This window comes from Triticum urartu, chromosome 7A (genome assembly GCF_056163025.1).
Source record: "Triticum urartu cultivar PI428250 chromosome 7A, HENAU_Tu73, whole genome shotgun sequence".
Taxonomy (NCBI): domain Eukaryota; kingdom Viridiplantae; phylum Streptophyta; class Magnoliopsida; order Poales; family Poaceae; genus Triticum; species Triticum urartu.
This window is the reverse complement of record NC_141879.1, coordinates 214,948,167-214,971,716: the sequence shown is the minus strand read 5'-3', so window position 1 is coordinate 214,971,716 and position 23,550 is coordinate 214,948,167.

The window sequence follows — 23,550 nt, the reverse complement described above, 5'->3', positions numbered from 1 at the left end:
AGGGAGGCCTGTGTTTCCTGGCGGGCGATCCTCGCGAGGCTGATCCCTCCAGTCTCCCTCGTGAGGCGGGTCTTGCCAGCGATCCTCGCGAGGTCGATCGCGCCACCCTTGGCGCGGGCAGCGGTCTTCCCAGCGTCCTGCATTGCTTCCTCCTCCTCGACCGTAGCCCCGGTCACCGCAGTCGAGGCGATGGCCGATCCTTCCTTCTCGCACGGCTCGGAGCTCTTGACATTCGTTGGTGTTGTGGGTGTGGAGGTCGTGGTACACACAGTACCGACTGCCCTTGGAAGATTCGGGCTGATCTCTGCCCCGCTTGGTGTCTGGTTCTGCCGCGAGCACGGAAGCCCCCTTGCGCTTCACATCCTTGGCCTTGGGCTTCTTCTCTTCTGGGTCCACGGCAGGCAGCTCGAGGAGGGGGAGACGCCCTTCTTCAGCCCTGGCGCACTTGGTTGCCAAGTTGAACAACTCCAAGGAAGTGCACAGGTCTTCATGCATCGCCAGCTCCTCCTTCATCTTGACGTCGCGCACGCCGTCGGAGAAGGCTGAGATGATGGCCTCCTCGGTCACCTTGGGAATCTTGAGACGTGCGTTGTTGAAGCGTTGGATGTACTTCTGCAGGGTCTCTCCGGGTTGTTGCTTGATGCGGTGCATGTCGCTAACGGCGGGTGGCCGGTCGCGAGTACCTTGGAAGTTGGCGATGAAGCGGGTGCGCATCTCGTCCTAGGAGGAGATCATGCCTGGAGCCAGGTTCAGGAGCCAGGTGCGGGCCCCGTCCTTGAGCGCCATGGGAAACCAGTTTGCCATGACCTTATCGTCTCCGTTGGCAGCTTCGATGCCCAGCTCATAGAGCTGGAGGAACTCCGCAGGGTTGGCCGTGCCGTCGTAACGAGGAGGCAAGTCTGGCTTGAACTTGCCGGGCCACGCGACGCTGCGTAGCTCGGTGGTGAAGGCACGACAGCCTGCTGTGGCCACGGGAGGCCTTGGGTGACGGAGAGCTTGGTCTTGCATGCCCCCACGCGTTGCGGCTGGGAGCAGCGAGGGGTCTTGACGTGCGGGAGCAGGAACACGGTCGCGACGTGCTGGAGCAGGGAGCGTCCGGGCAGCTTCTTGCGGGCGAGGGACTTCTTGGCAGCTCTGCTCTTGCCGCGCTGGCACCTGACGGAGCGGGTTCCACCCAGGGGCCACGCGCCTTGGAGCCATGGCACCTTCTTGAGGAGGAGGCGGCTGGGGCGCCCCCGGAGCTTCGTCGCCCGCGCGGGGCGGGGTGCGGTGCAGCGGAACGGACGGCGCAGGAGAGCCCCCTGCGGCGCGGACGAGCTCGGCGACGCGGTCGAGCCATTCTTCGTACACGTTATCGACGGGACGGTAGCGCAGGAGCTCGTTTGCCGCAATGAGCGCAGCTCGAGCCTCCATGGGTGCGCGGAGCGCGGGGACAAAGAACCAGCTGGGGTGAGTGAGGGAGTAGCGGTGCGGCCGTCTTGCCGCACGGACGGATGCTGAGACGACGCTTGCTGCTTGTCCCCTGCCAGGCCGGTGGAGGTGTTGACGGCAGGTGACGGGGAACAGCGAGGACGCCCGCCGACAGGAGCCGTCTAGGTGACGCGGGAACCGAGAGCGGCCCGGCGCTCGGCGCCGGCCCGATGAGCGTCAGACATGGACGTGATGGTCGGAGGAGAATGGGGTGGTGGAAGACGAATTCCGGCGCACCCCTACCTTGCGCGCCAAATGTCGGATTTCGGGTTCCGCCAGACCCTTGAGGTTCGAACACTGGGGTGCGCGCGGAGATTTCGCCTTCTACCTACCTGCGCCCCACCGCCGCGCTAAGACTAAGCTATGGAAAGAACAGCACAAGAGACACAGGGTTTATACTGGTTTGGGCCACCGTTGTGGTGTAATACCCTACTCCAGTGTGTGGTGTGGTGGATTGCCTCTTGGGCTGATGATGATGAGCAATACAAGGAAGAACAGCCTCGCGAGGGCCTATTCTTGGCTGGGGGGACGAACTGCTAGGAGGAGTTCAGTCGCCCTTCTGTCTCTCACCCTTCTCGATTCTCCCACTGATTTTGATCCGATCTCCGATCTGCTCTACCCTGTGGGTCGCTAGTCCTATTTATAGGCAAAGTCCCTGGGCCTCTTCCCAAATATTGAGCGGGAAGGGCGCCAACAATTGGCCATTTTGAAGGGGAACATCTGGTACACTTATCCTGACTAAAGTTGGTCCTCGCCTGCCAAAGGCTCTGGTGGTGACGCTGGCTTGGGCTCCACAATGACTTCCTCCCTGCCGTTGGACTGGTCTTGGTCTCGTTGCACCAAAACGGGTGCCTTTGCTTGATGCTCTCGCCTGCGCTTGCTCCCTTTGCACCAAAGAGGAAAGGAGGACACTGCGCGGCTGGCGCCCGCCTGGCGCCTTTGGTCGTCATGGCTTGCGTCACGGGCACCTCGTGAGGTACCCTGCCTTGATCTCTTTGCCTCCTCGCGAGCCAGCCTGATGAGGCCGTGCCTGAGGAAGCTCCGTGTCGTCCGCCCCACGAGGCTTGGCCCCTCGCGAGGGTCTTGGGTCTGTGTTGATGAAGATGGGCCGTGCTGGCCCCCTTTTGAGCCACGCCGCGGGCCGCAGGCAGGCAAGTCTGGGGACCCCCATTCCCAGAACACCGACAACCACGATCACAGGTAATCATGATCGGTTTCTCTGCATGCAGGGACTTGTCAAGTCGTGTGGTCACCGAGGCATCGTGGGAAGCGCATACGCCCACGTCCAATCAACCGCCGTGTGGCGCCCAAGGCCACAGGCTGTCAGGGCCCGAGGCGCTTCGTGCTTGCCCCTTCGCTTCTCTGCTAAGCCAAGCCCGCGCACGCCTTGGGCCCGGGGGCTACTGTCGGCGTTCTGGGAACGGGGGTCCCCAGACTTGCCTGCTTGCGGCCTGCGGCATGGCTCGGGCAGGGGCCTAGCACGGCCCATCTTCATCAGCCCAAGCTCAGGAAACTCGCGAGGGGCCAAGCCTCGCGGGGCGGACGACAGGAAGCTTCCTCAAGAGCGGCCTCGTCAGGCAGGCTCGCGAGGAGGCGGAGAGATCAATGCAAGGGTACCTCGCGAGGATCCCATGACGCAAGCCATGACGATCAAGGCCAGGCGGGCGCCAGACGGGCGCTGGCCTGCGCAGGGTCCTTGTTTCCCCTTTGGTGCAAAGGGGGCAAGCATAGGCCAAGGCATCGGGCAAGGGTTGCCATTCCGGTGCAACAAGACCAAGACCAGCAGAGTGGCAGGACGGAGGTCACCGTGGAGCCCAAGACGGCGTCATCACAAGTGCTTTTGGCAGCCGAAGACCACCTTTGGTCAGGATAACTTGTACTACATGTTCCCCTTCAAAATGGCCAAGTGTGGCGCCTTTCCCGCTCATTATTTGGGGAGAGGCCCAGGGCCTCTATAAATAGAGCTAGCCACCATAGAGTAGGGAGAGAGAAAAATCTGGTAGAACCCTAGCAGAGAGAGAGGGAGAGGCGACGAAACTCACCCTAGCAGTTCATCGCACCAGCTGAAGAACACCTCTCGTGAGCTGTTCTTCCCTTGTACTATTCATCATCAGCCCCTGAGGCAATCCACCACACCGCACACTGGAGTAGGGTATTACACCACAATGGTGGCCCGAACCAGTATAAACCTCGTGTCTCTTGTTTTGTTCATCATTTTCATCTTAGTTCGCACGAGAGGATCAGATGTAGATCGGTAGGGGAGAGATCTCCGCGCGCACCCCAGTGTTCGAAGCTCAAGGGTCTGCTGGAACCCGAAATCCGACAAACTCCATGATCGGCGCCCAGTCGGATTCGATAGGCACGGATGCAGGCGGCTCGAAGTCCGTGGCCGGAGATGAATCCAGTGGTTCGGCGACACGGCTCTCATAAGGGGTGAAGTTAGTATCCGGCTCCATCGCCACTGAAAGTGCGGTCTCCATGGCGGGGTCTATCCCTCCGTCCTTGGATGGCACAATTTGCTCCGGCTTGAAGGCCGGACTAGTTGTAGATGCGATCTCCCAAACATTGTCTGACGACAGAGTTACGTCGTGCTCGTTGTGACCGTGCGGCGCACCTGACACGGGCTCGAATCCATCAAAGATCAAGTCTCCGCGGATGTCGACCGTGTAGTTTGAGTTTCCGCATCTGACCAGATGGCCAGGGGCGTAGCTCTCGATCTGCTCCAGATGGCCAAGTGAATTGGCCCGCAGTGCGGAGCTGCCGAATACAAAGATCTGTCCGGGGAGGAAAGCCTCACCCTGGACTGCATCGCTACCGATGATGGAAGGAGCCATCGAGCCTTACAATGACGACACAGTGGAACTCTCAATGAAAGCATCAATGTCGGTGTCAAAACCGGCGGATCTCGGGTAGGGGGTCCCGAACTGTGCGTCTAAGGCGGATGGGAACAGGAAGCGGGGGACAAGATGTTTACCCAGGTTCGGGCCCTCTTGATGGAGGTAATAACCTACTTCCTGCTTGATTGTTCTTGATGATATGAGTATTACAAGAGTTGATCTACCACGGGAACGTAGAGGCTAACCCTAGAAGCTAGCCTATGGTATGATTGTATGTTGTCCTACGGACTAAACCCTCCGGTTTATATAGACACCAGAGGGGGCTAGGGTTACACAAGGTCGGTTACGAGGGAGGAGATTTACATATCCCATTGATTAGCCTCGTTGATATGAGACTTTCTCCTTTTTTGTCTTCTCCACATAACCCCCCTCATTATACTATTCCACCCATAGTGCTATGTCCATGGCTCGCGCTCATATATTGCGTGAAAGTTTATAGGTTTGAGCATACTAAAGTATGAAATAATTGCTTGGCTTGTCATCGGGGTTGTGCATGATGAGAGCATTCTTGTGTGATGAAAATGAAACATGGCTAAACCATATGATTTTGTAGGGATGAACTTTCTTTGGCCATGTTATTTTGAGAAGACATAATTGCTTAGTTAGTATGCTTGAAGTATTATTATTTTTATGTCAATATGAACTTTTGTCTTCAATCTTTCGGATCTGAATATTCATACCACAATTAAGAAGAATTACATTAAAATTATGCTAGGTAGCACTCCGCATAAAAAAAATCTGTTTTTATCATTTACCTACTTGAGGACGAGCGGGAATTAAGCTTGGGGATGCTTGATACGTCTCCAACGTATCTATAATTTTTGATTGCTCCATGCTATATTATCTATTGTTTTGGACATTATTGGGCTTTATTATCCACTTTTATATTATTATTGGGACTAACCTATTAACCGGAGGCCCGGCCCAGAATTGCTGTTTTTTGCCTGTTTTAGGGCTTCGAAGAAAAAGAATATCAAACGGAGTCCAAACAGAATGAAACCTTCGGGAACGTGATTTTCCCAACGAACAAGACCCGGGAGACTTGGACCCTACGTCAATAAAGAAAAGAGGAGGCCACGAGGTAGGGGGCGCGCCTACCCCCGAGGCACGCCCTCCACCCTCGTGGGCCCCCTGTTGCTCCACCGACGTACTCCTTCCTCCTATATATACCTACGTACCCCCAAACGACCAGATACGGAGCCAAAACCCTAATTCCACCGCCGTAACTTTCTGTATCCATGAGATCCCATCTTGGGGCCTGTTTCGAAGCTCTGCCGGAGGGGGCATCGATCACGAAGGGCTTCTACATCAACACCATAGCCCCTCTGATGAAGTGTGAGTAGTTTACCTCAGACCTACGGGTCCATAGTTATTAGCTAGATGGCTTCTTCTCTCTTTTTGGATCTCAATACAATGTTCTCCCCCTCTCTTGTGGAGAACTATTCGATGTAATCTTCTTTTTGCGGTGTGTTTGTTGAGACCGATGAATTGTGGGTTTATGATCAGGTCTATCTATGAATAATATTTGAATCTTCTCTGAATTCTTTTATGTATGATTGGTTATCTTTGCAAGTCTCTTCGAATTATCAGTTTGGTTTGGCCTACTAGATTTATCTTTCTTGCAATGGGAGAAGTGGTTAGCTTTGGGTTCAATCTTGCGGTGTCCTTTATCAGTGACAGTAGGGGCAGCAAGGCACGTATTGTATTGTTGCCATCGAGGATAACAAGATGGGGTTTTCTTCATATTGCATGAGTCTATCCCTCTACATCATGTCATCTTGCTTAAGGCATTACTCTGTTTTTAACTTAATACTCTAGATGCATGCAGGATATAGCGGTCGATGAATGGAGTAATAGTAGTAGATGAAGGCAGGAGTCGGTCTACTTGTCTCGGACGTGATGCCTATATACATGATCATACCTAGATATTCTCATAACTATGCTCAATTCTGTCAATTGCTCAATAGTAATTTGTTCACCCACCGTAGAATACTTATGCTCTCGAGAGAAGCCACTAGTGAAACCTATGGCCCCCGGGTCTATCTCTATCATATTAATCTCCTACTACTTAGTTATTTCCTTTGCTTTTTACTTTGCCTTTATTTTACTTTGCATCTTTATCACAAAAATACCAAAAATATTATCTTTATCATATCTATCAGATCTCACTCTCGTAAGTGGCGTTATAGGGATTGATAACCCCTATTTGTGTTGGTTGCGAGGATTTATTTGTTTTGTGTAGGTACGAGGGACTCGTGCGTAGCCTCCTACTGGATTGATACCTTGGTTCTCAAAAACTGAGGGAAATACTTACACTACTTTGCTGCATCATCCCTTCCTCTTCGGGGAAAACCAACGCAGTGCTCAAGAGGTAGCATTCATGCATGTAGTTGAAACAAAATCAACATAGCCTCTACGATATTTATGTTCATGGTGCATTATATCCTACTCATGCTTGCACTCAGTGTATATTAATTTTAATGCATGTTCATGACTATTGTCGCTCTCTAGTTGGTCGCTTCCCAGTCTTTTGCTAGCCTTCACTTGTACTAAGTGCGAATACTACTTGTGCATCCAATTCCAAAAACCCCAAAGTTATTCCATATGAGTCCACCATACCTACCTATATGTGTTATTTACCTGCCGTTCCAAGTAAATTTGTATGTGCCAAACTCTAAACCTTCAAATAAACATTCTATTTTGTATGCTCGAATAGCTCATGTATCAACTAGGGCTGTCCGTATCTTCCATGTTAGGCGGGTTATTCTCAAGAGGAGTGGACTCCGCTCCTCACTCACGATAAAATGGCTGGTCACCGGGATGCCCGGTGCCATGATTTATGCAAATCAAATCAAAATAATTGCAAACAAAACTCCCCGGGGACTGTTGTTAGTTGGAGGCACTCATTGTTTCGAGCAAGCCATGGATTGATGCTTGTTGGTGGAGGGGGAGTATAAACTTTACCATTTTGTTTGGGAACCGCCTATAATGTTTGTAGCATGGAAGATATCGCCATCTCTCGGTTGTTATGTTGACAATGAAAGTATACCGCTCAAAATATTATTCTTATCTATTTCAAAATTGTGCTCTGGCACCTCTACAAATCCCTGCTTCCCTCTCCGAAGGGCCTATCTATTTACTTCTATGTTGAGTCATCATCCTCTTATTAAAAAGCACCACTTGGAGAGCACCGCTATCATTTGCATTCATTACTATTAGTATACATTGAGTATGACTTGACTGGATCTCTTTCACCATGAATTACAATGTCTAGTCAGTCCTTGATCTTTAAAGGTGCTCTGCATTTATGTTTTGCAGTCTCACAAAGGGCTAGCGAGATACCATCCTGTTATATCATATCATGATTGTTTTGAGAAAGTGTTGTCATCTGAGATTTATTATTATTGCTCACTAGTTGATTATGCCATTGATATGAGTAAACATGAGACCTAAATGTTATTGCGAATATGATTAGTTCATAATCTTTGCTGAAAACTTGAATGCTGGCTTTACATATTTACAACTACAAGAGCAAACCGAGTTTGGAAAAGTTTTTCTTTATCACTTTCAGTTTGTCAACTGAATTTCTTGAGGATAAGCAAAGATTTAAGCTTGGGGGAGTTGATACGTCTCCGTCGTATCTACTTTTCCAAACACTTTTGCCCTTGTTTTGGACTCTAACTTGCATGATTTGAATGGAACTAACCCGGACTGACGCTGTTTTCAGCAGAATTGCCATGGTGTTATTTATGTGCAGAAACAAAAGTTCTCGGAATGACCTGAAACTCCACGGAGATTATTTTTGGAAATAATAAAAAATACTGGCAAAGAACCAAGGCCAGGGGCCCACACCCTAGCCACGAGGGTGGGGGCGCCTGCCCCCCTGGGCACGCCCCCTGCCTCGTGGGCCCCCTGGAGCTCCACCAACCTCAACTCCAACTCCATATATTCGTGTTCGGGGAGAAAAAAATCAGGGAGAAAGATTCATCACGTTTTACGATACGGAGCCGCCGCTAAGCCCTAAACTCTCTCGGGAGGGCTGATCTGGAGTTCGTTCGGGGCTCCGGAGAGGGGAATCTGTCGCCGTCGTCATCATCAACCATCCTCCATCACCAATTTCATGATGCTCACCGCCGTGCATGAGTAATTCCATCGTAGGCTTGCTGTACGGTGATGGGTTGGATGAGATTTATCATTTAATCAAGTTAGTTTTGTTAGGGTTTGATCCCTAGTATCCACTATGTTCTGAGATTGATGTTGCTATGCCTTTGCTATGCTTAATGCTTTTCACTAGGGCCCGAGTGCCATGATTTCAAATCTGAACCTATTATGTTTTCATGAATATATGTGAGTTCTTGATCCTATCTTGCAAGTCTATAGTCACCTACTATGTGTTATGATCCGGCAACCCCGAAGTGACAATAGTCAGGACCACTCCCGGTGATGACCGTAGTTTGAGGAGTTCATGTATTCACTATGTATTAATGCTTTGGTCCGATACTCTATTAAAAGGAGGCCTTAATATCCCTTAGTTTCCACTAGGACCCCGTTGCCACGGGAGGGTAGGACAAAAGATGCCATGCAAGTTCTTTTCCATAAGCACGTATGACTATATTCAGAATACATGCCTACATTACATTGATGAATTGGAGCTAGTTCTGTGTCATCCTATGTTATGACTGTTACATGATGAACCACATCCGGCATAATTCTCTATCACCGATCCAATGCCTACGAGCTTTCCATATATTGTTCTTCGCTTATTTACTTTTCCGTTGCTATTGTTATCATCACTATAAAACACCAAAAATATTACTTTTGCTATCGTTAACTTTTGCCACCGTTACCACTACTATCATATTACTTTGCTACTAAATACCTTGCTGCAGATATTAAGTTATCCAGGTGTGGTTGAATTGACAACTCAGCTGCTAATACTTGAGAATATTCTTTGGCCCCCCTTGTGTCGAATCAATAAATTTGGGTTGAATACTCTACCCTCGAAAACTGTTGCGATCCCCTATACTTGTGGGTTATCAGTACTGAACTCTGGCCTGGTTCCCAAAGTCTGGTGCAGCTGGTACCAAAACTTTGAGGTAAACTGCGTCCCTCTATCTGATACTATGGTCCTCAGAACTCCATGCAGACATACAATCTTGGTCATATATATCTTGGCCAACTTCGCGCTTGTATAGGTGGTCTTCATGGGGATAAAGTGAGCGACTTTGGTCAAACAATCCACTACTACCCAGATAGAATCATATCCCGATCGGGTCCTGGGTAATCCGGTGATAAAATCCATGCCAAGCTTATCCCACTTCCATTCGGGTATCGGCATAGGCTGCAGTAATCCTGTTGGCTTCTGGTGTTCTGCCTTCACTCTCTGAAATACATCACATACGACTACATACTCAGCAATATCCTTCTTCATTTCAGTCCACCAAAAACGCACCTTCAAATCCAAATACATCTTGGTGTTTCCGGGGTGTATCGAGTATGGCGAGTCATGAGCTTCCCGTAATATCAACTTCCCGATCTCGGCATTGTTGGGCACAAATATACGGTCCTCAAACCACAGGGTGTCGTGCTCATCCTCACGAAAACCTTTGGCTTTGCCTTCAGCCATCTTCTCCTTTATCTCGGCAATTTCTTTGTCATCCTTCTGAGCTTCTCGAATCTTTCCCAACAATGTCGACTGAACTTCCATGGTTTTAACAAAACCTCTAGGAACAATCTCTAAACAAAGCTCCCTGAGATCTTCTGCTAACTCCCTTGGCAAACCTCCTGTTACTAGGGTATTGGCATAACTTTTTCGGCTCAAAGTGTCTGCTACGACATTGGCCTTTCCTAGATGATAGTGCAATTTCATATCATAATCCTTTATAAGCTCCAACCATATCCTTTGCATGAGGTTCAACTCCTTCCGTGTGAAAATGTACTTCAAACTCTTATGATCCGTGTACGCATCACAATGGGTCCCAATAAGAAAATGTATCCAGGTCTTGAGTGCACGCACTACCGCTGCCAACTCCAAGTCATGTGTGGCATAATTTAACTCATGCGGTCAAAGTTGTCGCGAGGCATAGGAAACAACTCTTCCGTCTTGCATAAGTAATCCTCCAAGTCCTAAGCGAGAGGCATCACAATACACATGGAAATCCTTGCGTATATCTGGCAGAATCAGCACTGGGGATGTAGTCAAACGTTTCTTGAACTCCTGGAAACTTTCTTCACATTCTTCAGTCCAATGGAATTTTGTGTCCTTCTTTAGCAACACCGTCATGGGCTTCGCAATCTTGGAAAAATTTCTCAATGAATCTTCGATAGTATCCCGCGAGTCCAAGAAAATTGCGGATCTCTCCAACTGAGGTGGGTGCCAACCACTCAGTGACTCATTTAACCTTGGTAGGGTCCACTGCTATACCTTCTCCTGATATAACATGTCCAAGAAATCCAACTTCCTTCAACCAAAACTCACATTTGCTAAACATGGCATATAACTGATGTTCCCTGAGCTTCTCGAGAACCAAACGCAAATGCTCCTTGTGTTCCTATTCATCCTTCGAGTATACCAAGATATCATCAATGAACACCACAACAAACTTATCCAAGAATTCCATGAACATCTTATTCATCATACTCATAAAATAGGCAGGGGCGTTAGTTAATCCAAATGACATAACCGTATACTCATATAGCCCATACCTTGTGGTGAAAGCTGTCTTGGGTATATCCTTTTCTTGAATCTTCAGCTGGTGGTATCATGATCGCAGGTCGATCTTCGAGAACACTTTAGCTCCTTGCAGCTGGTCAACCAGATCATTGATCATCGGCCGTGGGTACTTGTTCTTGACCGTTACTTCATTCAATGCCCGATAATCAACAATCATTCTCAAAGACTTATCCTTCTTCTCAACCAAGAGCACTGGGGTTCCCCATGGTGACGAACTTTGTTGAATCTAACCTTTCTCCAATAACTCCTTGATCTGTTTGTTAATCTCCTCCAGATCATTTGCGGGCATCCGGTATGGTCTCTTTGATATTACTCCGGTGCTTGGCAATAACTCTATTAAAAACTCAATATCTCGATCCGGGGGCATGCCTGGTAATTCCTCTGGAAATACATCCAGGTAATCCTTCACTGCCGGCACTTCTTCTTGAACAACTCCTGTCGGTGTCAAAACCAGCGGATCTCGGGTAGGGGGTCCCGAACTGTGCGTCTAAGGCAGATGGTAACAGGAGGCAGGGGACACGATGTTTACCCAGGTTCGGGCCCTCTTGATAGAGGTAATACCCTACGTCCTGCTTGATTGTTCTTGATGATATTAGTATTACAAGAGTTGATCTACCACGAGATCAGAGAGGATAAACCCTAGAAGCTAGCCTATGGTATGATTGTATGTTGTCCTACGGACTAAAACCCTCCGGTTTATATAGATACCAGAGGGGGCTAGGGTTACACAAGGTCGGTTACAAAGGAGGAGATATGCATATCCGTATTGCCTAGCTTGCCTTCCACGCCAAGTAGAGTCCCATCGGGACACGGGACGAAGTCTTCAATCTTGTATCTTCATAGTCCAACAGTCTGGCCAAAGGATATAGTCTGGCTGTCCGGAGACCCCCTAATCCAGGACTCCCTCAGTAGCCCCTGAACTAGGCTTCAATGACGATGAGTCCGGCGTACAGTGTTGTCTTCGGCATTGCAAGGCGGGTTCCTCCTCCGAATACATTATGGAAGAGTTTGAATACAAGCATAGTGTCCGACCCTGCAAAATAAGTTCCACATACCATCGTAAAGAGAATAATACTTCCACAAATCTAATCTGCTGACGTGTTTTGGCAGCATGACATCACGCCACGGCCCGGTAATTATTTGAACTGTTTTTCTTTAACCAGCCCAGCACATAACGCGAGGCGGTTTCTTGACACGTCTTGTCAAAGCAGAGATCGTGTTCCCCTTATCACGGGATTCTCATCAATACAAACGTAGGTAACCCAACCGTGCATGTTGGTATGACTCCTAAATCTTAGGTAAGTCTCGAACGGCCACGAGGAGGACGCCTTATATTCAACCCCTTTATAAAGGGACAAGGCTTTTTCTTTTTTCCCTCCTGTGCTCAATCGAATCCTTCCCCCGCCTCGAGTTCTAACACCCCAAGCTCAGGTCAGGTGCTTCGAACCTTCAATCATGTCCGGATCCAGCCTTCAAGGCTGGATTTTCACGATCTGGCCCCGGATTCCCTTCTTCACATCTCGTCTTTTATTGTCGTATGTGAGGCCTTCCTCCGCATTACCCCTCACTTCGGCCTGTGGCTCAAGACCTTCGATGTGAAGCCGAAGATGATCGAGGGGCAGTACACAGTGTGCAGAGGTGCTCTAATAAGCAAAATTGCTGACGCTCCATGGCCAAAGGGTTCCTTTCCAGAGGTGTCCAGATTGCGGCAACGGGAGTGGTTTTACGTCACAGCTCCCCGAAGTGCCAAATGGGTAGCCGCCCCCACCTTTCGCTCAGGCCCTCCACCACAACTGATGTCATGGATCAGCAGGGGGCTGAGCTGGGGTCCAGCCAAGGACATGCCAATACTGCAGAGCCGTATCCGAGATCTCTTCGAGGGAGATTTCAGTCTGGTTATGGTGATGCAAGTTATGCTTGTTCGTCAAGTCCAGCCTTGCAAACGCCGGCCCCTCCGCATGTGGGAATTCAACCCGGAAGGACCGCACACTATTCAGCATTTCCTCGGCATGACGCATGAGGAGATGTACAAATCGTTCTTTGGACCCCAAATAGAGTGTCCGGACACTATCGAGGACGTGGGCCTGAGCTGCAACCGCCCCGCTGCCCAAGTAAGTAATCCCATCGCCGAACACACTATTCTTTCATTCATCATGACATCATTCTGAAAAATCTCTCTTTGACCAGGATTGGATAACAAAGGCAAATATGATCCGGTGTTCGGCTCCCCTTCCTGATGGCTTGGACAATCCGGTGCTGGAAAAGATGCTCGAGCCAGCACCTTGTCTGGTGCCCTCAAAGGAAGATGAAGGGGTGAATAAAGAGGGCGGAAGCGGGCCCCCATTGCTACCTATTCCAATCAAGGGAATGAGCACCTCCGCGAGGGGAGATAACCAAGGGGAAGAATTTGACATTCTCTCTCCCTGGGGAAGGAAGAGGACTACCTCTGAAGATCCGGAAACTAAGGTTTCCAAATGGGAGAAGAAATATCCGCCAGAGGGTCCTGCCTCGGAGGGTATTCTTGCCGCACAATGTCCGCACATGGATCAGCCCTCTACCAAGTTGTAAGTAAAAAAGTACTTAATAGTAAAGCTATCCTACCTTACTTCCGAAGACAATAACCGATGCTTGTAAATTGTAGTCCTGATCGCAGCCCTTCTCGACAGAATTCATCTTCGGGGGATCTTCTTCCGGAGATGGAGAGCGAAATGCCTCCCCCGGACTCTCTAGCTCACGAAGCGGGCGACCTTGAAGTGTCGTCGCGAAGGGTATCTCCGGATCCGCTAGTGCCAGAGGATAACCCTTTGGCTGCCCGGCATCCCCAGTATCCGGCTCCTGAGGGGAGTGACAACAAGGGTCCGTACAGTGTGCGGTCGAACGCGCTGAGGGATCTTCTGGGGCAAGCTATTGTCTCGGAAGCGCATCGTACGCTGATGGGTATGGTGATTGAGAGGATTTCCTCCGCTGAAAGCGGTTTGCACGAAGCTTTTATGAGTCTGCTGAAAGGCTTCCGGGTATGTGAAACAATGTATGCCTTTAACAATACCGCATACATTAGGTATGCCCATGCAGATAGTAGCCCCTGAGACTCTGGTTGTCGTCGAGAACGGCGGCAAACAGAGGATCATAGTCCCAGGTAATAACCAGACCACCTTTATGTGCATGTGGTTGAAGCTCCGGTGGCTAGCTGAACTGATGGGTTTACCGAGCTAAAGCGGCAACTGGATGTGGCAGATACCGACATCGTGCTTGTCAACAAGCGGCTTGACGAGGCACAGGGTGAGTGATTTTTCTGGTGATCGTCACATAGTATGAGCAACATGATGCCAGTATCTTTAATATGTTGTGACTGCAGATGGAGCTGCCACCGTGGAGACCCTTCGGGCGGAGCTTGCCCGAGCCAGGGAGCAAGCGAGGAGTATCAATGCGGCCGCTTTGAAGGCAGTCAAAGAGTTAAGGGCCGAACAGGCCACGCATTGCGAGAGCAAGGAAAAAATAGCCAAGATGGCTGTAGAGTTAAAGGATGCTGCTGACCGCTACCGGCTTCTTGAAGAAGAAGACCGGGCGAAGGCGACGGACGTGGAGAAGGCCTGTGTGGCTGCCAAGGAAGCCCGCTCCAAAATTAGAGCGACGAAGGAGGAGCTGAATCAAGCTGCACATATCGTGTCTGGGAAGTCCTTCTTGTTGCGGACTAGGTTCGGAGATCCGAAGTATGCTCCTCTAGGCCGACTATGGAGTTATGCGGACGAGTACATGGATTTGGCTGCAAGTGCTGCTGATGCAGCCAAGTACTTCAAGTATCAGAAAGGTCCCGAAGTGGAGAAGTTGTTCTGGTCGCAGTTTCACGCTCCAGTCCATCCACTACTGCTAAATGAGCGATTGACCGGTTGGGCCGAGCTCCATAGGTTGTCCGGACTTGCCATGAGGTCTGTTGTGGATCACCTGTGGTCAGGAGGGCCAGGGCCGAGTAGCTACTTTAGCTTAGTGCAACAATTCCTTGAAGCTGTGCCACGCATTGATGCTGTAAAGAGATCAGCGTGCATAGAAGGTGCACGGATGGCCCTTTCCCGTGTCAAAACATACTGGGCGGAGATGGAGGCCACCACTATTGCGGCACAGGGTTCGGCCATAGGCCGAGTGGCTGCTGAGCACTATTTTGAAGAAGTCCTTGAAGGCGCTTGTTCGATCAAGGCTCAGTGCTCGAAGAATATTATTTTCCAGTGACATGTAGTCCCATTGTACAAACAATGTTTTTCTGAATTAATCAAGGCTGTATTTATACTTTTGCCCGAAAGTACTATGATGCCTCCTGTGCGGCCGTTTATCTATATATGTATATAACCTGAAAGTTTGTAGTCGTCAGCTTCCGCCCCCACGCATATAATGCGGGGGTATTCGCAAAAGATGCATATCCACACTTGATCCAACGTCTTGGTCCGTTAAGGAGGTGATAGCGTAGCGAACGAGGCAATTTGACTATATTGCTTTAACACTTTCACTTAGCCATAGGAGTTTGATAGTGGGGCTACTATATAGCCCCTGGTACTTCTGCGCTCGTCCGAATACGGTGCACGTACGTACATGACCAGGAAATGGTCCTTCGTTAATGCGGAGGAATCCCGAAGATTCCGATTAGTCATCGAGTGGTTGACCAGTCTCTCGCTATATCATGACAGTCAGTTTTCGGCTTACTCTACTGAGGTGCTCATCCGAATGAACCATGGCATGATCGCAGTAGTTCTCCCAGTGCTACCTTAGCCGATATAACAGAACGCAAGGAACCAAAACGTGGGAGCCGGGCAAACCCAACATTTAACCAAAGACATGATTCGGAGCTGATGCATATGGGGCCAAACTCGCGACGCCGAACACTCCCTAAGGTGTTTGGTCTTTGTAACATATATCGGGCTAAACAATGCCCTTTATAAGAAACCCCATGTGTCCAGGTACGTACAAAATCCTGGCGTGGCCACATTCCAATAACGCCGGCATCCTTCTCGGTTATATGGAGTATCCGAAGGATGTGAGCAACAAGAGACAGTAAAAAAGGTTTACGCGGGGCCTTAATCTAAAAAGAAACCTTTTGGCGGGTCCCCACTGCATGTCCGCGCCTGTGTCTCCGTTGTGTCGTGTCCTGGACGGGTGTAGCACTATTGTAACCTGCAAAAGGAAAGAACTTAGGTGAAAGTTGTCATGCCGAAAAGAAGAATGAGTTATCAGAATTCCAGAGAAACTAAGTTGAGCCGGGCTGGCCCTGATTACGCGCGGGAAGCCCCTGGTATCGTTTTATGAGGGTTCGAAAACCAATCTCATGCATGTATGACAGAACGCCGGACTCGTCTAACCATGTCCGTGGTCTTGACGACCTGCCATTTTTTCTGGTTGGTGGGGCCGTCTAATGTGCGACTGTTAGAGTCGTCGCGTCCTCTTCCATACATGAAGAATGGTTGGTATTTCCGCTAACTGTAATGACGCCTGATGGACCGGGCATCTTGAGCTTGAGAAAAGCATAATGCGGTATTGCGTTAAAACGAGCGAAAGCCGCCCTTCCGAGTAGTGCTTGAAAATCACTTCGGAATGGAGCGATATGAAAAGTTAACATTTCACTTCGGAAGTTATCGGGAGAACCAAATACCACCTCTAGTAGTAGAGAGCCCATGCAGTGAGCCTCTTGGCCTGGTATTACTCCCTTGAAGGTAGTATTACTGTGGCTTATTTGTGTCGGGTCTATCCCCATTTTGCGGACTGTGTCCTGATATATCAGATTGAGATCACTTCCGCCGTCCATGAGGACCCTTGTGAAATGGTACCCATTTATTATTGGGTCTAACACCAAGGCCGTCAGTCCTTCGCGCCGGATATGTGTATCATGATCCCTACGATCAAAAGTGGTCGGGCAGACCAACCAAGGGATGGACCTGGGGGTGACGGGCTCTATGGCGCGTGTGTACCGGAGTGCGTGATTGCTTCTCCTCCTTGTCACATGGATCACGTTTACCGTTTTAACCTCTGGTGGGAACTTTTTCTGTCCTCCTGTGCTTTGCTGGCGAGGTTCATCATCGTCTTCGCTTGGTGTCTCTTCCCCTTTGTGTTTTGCCTTTAGCTTACCGGCCTGCTTGAAGACCCAACATTCTCTGTGGGTATGATTTGCAGGTTTTTCTAGGGTGCCGTGAATCTGACGGAGTTTGTCAAGAATTTTGTTTAGGCCAGATTGTCCTTCTCTGCTGCCTTTGAAAGGCTTTTTCCGCTGACCTGGTCGGGAGCCCCTGAATCCGGCGTTTACCACCATATTATCTGGGCTACCTTCTTTTATTTCGACGCTTGTTTTTTTTGCGTCGTGGTTTACCGTTGCCATCCCTTACTTCGGATGTGCTTGGGTCGCTGGTGCTCCTACGGGCCAACCAGCCATCCTGGCCCGCGCAAAAGCGGGTCATGAGGCTTGTTAGGGCTGCCATTATTCTTGGTTTTTCTTGACCAAGGTGCCTGGCGAGCCATTCGTCTTGGACGCTGTGTTTAAAAGCTGCTAAGGCTTTGGCGTTCAGATAGTCGACTATTTGGTTCTTTTTGGTGTGGAACCTGTTCCAAAGCTTTCGGGCGGACTCTCTGGGTTGTTGGATTATATGACTTAAATCGTCTGCATCCGGAGGTCGGACATAAGTCCCTTGAAAATTGGCTCGGAAAGCGTCCTCGAGCTCCTCCCAACTTCCAATTGAGTTTTCGGGGAGGCTTTTCAGCCAGTGCCTAGCTGGCCCTTTAAGCTTGAGGGGCAAGTATTTAATGGCATGGAGATCGTCTCCACGAGCCATATGAATATGGAGGATGAAATCCTCTATCTAGACTCCAGGGTCTGTGGTTCCGTCGTACGCCTCTATGTTCACCGGTTTGAATCCTTCTGGGAATTCGTGATCCAGCACCTCATCAGTGAAACATAGTGGGTGTGCAGCACCCCTGTATTGGGATGCGCCATAGTGTTCGGACGGTTGTAGTATTTGGTGTTGGTTGTGTACCGTAGCGCGCTTACTAGATCCATAGATGGATCTGGTCGCGCCGGATTTTTGACGCAAGTTCTCATGTAGAACGTGTGTTGACTTATGCATGACTTTGTTAGCCGCTCTATCGCGGTCACAGGGTGGTGGATCCGGCTGGTTGGCCGTGTCACTTATCGGCTGTATGGGCTCTACGGCCTTATCGTCGAATTTCGGTAATAGCTTGCGCTTTGGATAGCTATTTGGGTGGTAGCTTCTATCATACTTTGTTACGTTGTACCACTTGCTATTGAGAGTATCTTGTGCGACCTTGAGCCTTTGCTTCTGTTTCTTCAGGCTTCTCGCTGTGGCAGTAAGCCTTTTGCGGAGGTTCTCTTGCTCCAAGTGTGTTTCCGGGATGATGGGTGCATCTTCGTCCGAACTATTTTCTTCCCTAGACGGGAATTGATGAGGCTTGTCTTTGGCGTCATCGTGTTCGGACGTCGGATCCGTACTATGTTTCCTTTTTGCATCTTGATCGTTTTCTGCCACCGGGGTGGTGCAGTTGTCGTCTTTTCCGGAGTCGCGTGGACTATTGTTATCGCTGTTTTTGCTATGGCGGGACTTAGGGCGGCACCGCTGACGTCGGCGCTTGGGTTGCTTCTTGGAGGGGTCATCCTCCGCTTTCTCGTTGCCATTGGCTTCGTTGGGGGTGTCCACCATGTACACGTTATGTGATGAAGTAGCGGTCCAGCGCCCTGTGGGCGGTGGTTCCGGTTCGTCTCCGGCTTCGTCGTCCATACCGTCGAAGTCTTCGGAGCCGAAGTCGAGCATGTCGGTTAAGTCATCGACAGCGGCTACTAAGTGGGTGGTGGGTGGGCAGCAAATTTCTTTGTCGTCCGCATCCCATTCTAGCCAGACATAGTTCGGCCAAGGTTCTCCTAACAGGGAGAGAGACCTTAATGAATTTAGCACATCTCCAAAAGGCGAGTGCTGAAAGATATCCGCGGAGGTGAACTCCATGATCGGCGCCCAGTCGGACTCGACGGGCACGGATACGAGCGGCTCGGAGTCCGTGGCCGAAGATGAATCCAGTGGTTCGGCAACACGGCTCTCGTAAGGGGTGAAGTCAGTATCCGGCTCTATCGCCGCTGAGAGTGCAGCCTCCATGGCGGGGTCCATCCCTCCGCTCTCGGATTGTGCGACTTGTTTCAGGTTGAAAATCGGAGTAGCTGCGGATGCGATCTCCCGAACACCGTCCGATGGTAGAGTTACGTCATGCTCGTTGTGACTACGCGACCCATCCGGCATGGGCTCGAATCCGTCGAAGATCAAGTCTTCGCGGACATCGTTCATATAGTTCAAGTTTCCAGATCTGACATGATGGCCAGGGGCATAGCTCTCAATCTGCTCCAGATGGCCAAGCGAATTGGCCCGCAGTGCAAAGCCGCCGAATACGAAGATCTGTCCGGGGAGAAAAGTCTCACCCTGGACCGCATCGATGGCGATGATCGAAGGAGCCATCGAGCCTTATGGTGGCGACACATAGGAACTCTCAATGAAAGCACCAATGTCGGTGTCAAAACCGGCGGATCTCGGGTAGGGGGTCCCGAACTATGCGTCTAAGGCAGATGGTAACAGGAGGTGTTGGGGAACGTAGTAATTTCAAAAAAATTCCTACGCACAGGTAAGATCATGCTGATGCATAGCAATGAGGGGAGAGTGTGATCTACGTACCCTTGTAGACCAACAGCGGAAGCGTTAGCACAACGTGGTTGATGTAGTCGTACGTCTTCACGGCCCGACCGATCAAGCACCGAAACTACGGCACCTCCGAGTTTTAGCACACGTTCAGCTCAATGACGATCCCCGGACTCCGATCCAGCAAAGTGTCGGGGAAGAGTTCCGTCAGCACGACGGCGTGGTGACGATCTTGATGTACTACCGTCGCAGGGCTTCGCCTAAGCACCGTTACAATATTATCGAGGATTATGGTGGAAGGGGGCACCGCACACAGCTAAGAATATGATCACGTGGATCAACTTGTGTGTCTATGGGGTGCCCCCTGCCCCTGTATATAAAGGAGTGGAGGGGGAGGGCCGGCCCTCTCTATGGCGCGCCCTAGGGGAGTCCTACTCCCACCGGGAGTAGGATTCCCCCTTTCCTAGTCCAACTAGGAGTCCTTCCATGTAGTAGGAGTAGGAGACAAGGAAGGGGAAGAAGGAAGAGAAGGAAGGAGGGGGCGCAGCCCCTCCCCCTAGTCCAATTCGGACTAGGCCTTGGGGGGGCGCGCGGCCTGCCTCTCCCTCTCCCCTAAAGCCCAATAAGGCCCATATACTTCTTCTCCCGTATTCCCGTAACTCCCCGGTACTCCGAAAAATACCCGAACCACTTGGAACCTTTCCGATGTCCGAATATAGTCGTCCAATATATCGATCTTTACGTCTCGACCATTTCGAGACTCCTCGTCATGTCCCCAATCTCATCCGGGACTCCGAACTCCTTCGGTACATCAAAACTCATAAACTCATAATATAACTGTCATCGAAACCTTAAGCGTGCGGACCCTACGGGTTCGAGAACAATGTAGACATGACCGAGACACATCTCCGGTCAATAACCAATAGCGGAACCTGGATTCTCATATTGGCTCCTACATATTCTACGAAGATCTTTATCGGTCAGACCGCATAACAAAATACGTTGTTCCCTTTGTCATCGGTACGTTACTTGCCCGAGATTCGATCGTCGGTATCTCAATACCTAGTTCAATCTCGTTACCGGCAAGTCTCTTTACTCGTTCCGTAATACATCATCTTGCAACTAACTCATTAGTTGCAATGCTTGCAAGGCTTATGTGATGTGCATTACCGAGAGGGCCCAGAGATTCCGCTCCGACAATCGGAGTGACAAATCCTAATCTCGAAATACGCCAACCCAACATGTACCTTTGGAGACACCTGTAGAGCTCCTTTATAATCACCCAGTTACGTTGTGACGTTTGGTAGCACACAAAGTGTTCCTCCGGTAAACGGGAGTTGCATAATCTCATAGTCATAGGAACATGTATAAGTCATGAAGAAAGAAATAGCAACATACTAAACGATCGAGTGCTAAGCTAACGGAATGGGTCAAGTCAATCACATCATTCTCCTAATGATGTGATCCCGTTAATCAAATAACAACTCTTTGTCTATGGTTAGGAAACATAACCATCTTTGATTAACGAGCTAGTCAAGTAGAGGCATACTAGTGACACTCTGTTTGTCTATGTATTCACACATGTATTATGTTTCCGGTTAATACAATTCTAGCATGAATAATAAACATTTATCATGAAATAAGGAAATAAATAATAACTTTATTATTGCCTCTAGGGCATATTTCCTTCAGTCTCCCACTTGCACTAGAGTCAATAATCTAGTTCACATCGCCATGTGATCTAACATCAATAGTTCACATCTTTATGTGGTTAACACCCATAGTTCACATCGATATGTGACCAACACCCAAAGGGTTTACTAGAGTCAGTAATCTAGTTCACATTGCTATGTGATTAACACCCAAAGATTACTAAGGTGTGATCATGTTTTGCGTGTGAGAGAAGTTTAGTCAACGGGTCTGCCATATTCAGATCCGTAAGTATTTTGCAATTTTCTATGTCTACAATACTCTGCACGGAGGTACTTTAGCTAATTGCTCCCACTTTCAATATGTATCCAGATGAAGACTAAGAGTCATCCGGGTCAGTGCCAAAACTTGTATCGACATAACCCTTTTACGACGAACCTTTTGTCACCTCCATAATCGAGAAACATATCCTTATTCCACTAAGGATAATTTTGACCGTTGTCCAGTGATCTACTCCTAGATCACTATTGTACTCCCTTGCCAAAATTAGTGTAGGGTATACAATAGGTCTGGTACACAGCATGGCATACTTTATAGAAACTATGGCCAAGGAATAGAGAATGACTTTCATTCTCATTCTATTTTCTGCCGTGGTCGGGCTTTGAGTCTTACTCAACTTCACACCTTGTAACACAGGCAAGAATTCTTTCTTTGACTGTTCCATTTTGAACTACTTCAAAATCTTGTCAAGGTATGTACTCATTGAAAAAACTTATCAAGCGTCTTGATCTATCTCTATAGATCTTGATGCTCAATATGTAAGCAGCTTCACCGAAGTTTTCTTTGAAAAAATCCTTTCAAACACTCCTTTATGCTTTGCAGAATAATTCTACATTATTTCCGATCAACCATATGTCATACACATATACTTATCAGAAATGTTGTAGTGCTCCCACTCGCTTTCTTGTAAATACAGGCTTCACCGCAAGTCTGTATAAAACTATATGCTTTGATCAACTTATCAAAGCGTATATTCCAACTCTGAGATGCTTGCACCAGTCCATAGATGGATCGCTGGAGCTTGCATATTTTGTTAGCACCTTTAGGATTGACAAAACCTTCTGGTTGTATCATATACAACTCTTCTTTAAATCCATTAAGGAATGTGGTTTTGTTTATCGATTTGCCAGATTTCATAAAATTGCGGCAATTGCTAACATGATTTGGACAGACTTAAGCATCGCTACGAGTGAGAAAATTTCATCGTAGTCAACACCTTGAACTTTATCAAAAACATTTTTCGACAAGTCTAGCTTTGTAGATAGTAACACTACTATCAGCGTCCGTCTTCCTCTTGAAGATCCATTTATTTTCTATGGCTTGCCGATCATCGGGCAAATCCATCAAAGTCCATACTTTGTTCTCATACATGGATCATATCTCAGATTTCATGGCCTCAAACCATTTCGCGGAATCTGAGCTCATCATCGCTTCCTCATAGTTCGCAAGTTCGTCATGGTCTAGTAACATGACTTCCAGAACAGGATTACCGTACCACTCTAGTGCGGATCTCACTCTGGTTAACCTACGAGATTCGGTAGTAACTTGATCTAAAGTTACATGATCATTATCATTAGCTTCCTCACTAATTGGTGTAGTAGTCACAGGAACAGATTTCTGTGTTGAACTACTTTCCAATAAGGGAGAAGGTACAATTACCTTATCAAGTTCTACTTTCCTCCCACTCACTTCTTTCGACAGAAACTCCTTCTCTAGAAAGGATCCATTCTCAGCAACGAACATCTTGCCTTCGGATCTATGATAGAAGGTGTACCCAACATTTTTCTTTTGGGTATCCTATGAAGACGCACTTCTCCGATTTGGGTTTGAGCTTATCAGGTTGAAACTTTTTCACATAAGCATTGCAACCTCAAACTTTAAGAAACGACAGCTTAGGTTTCTTGTCAAACCATAGTTCATACGGTGTCATCTCAACGGATTTAGATGGTGCCCTATTTAACGTGAATGCAGCTGTCTCTAATGCATAATCCAAAAACGATAGTGGTAGATTGGTAAGAGACATCATAGTTCGCACCATATCTAATAAAGTACGGTTATGACGTTCGGACACACC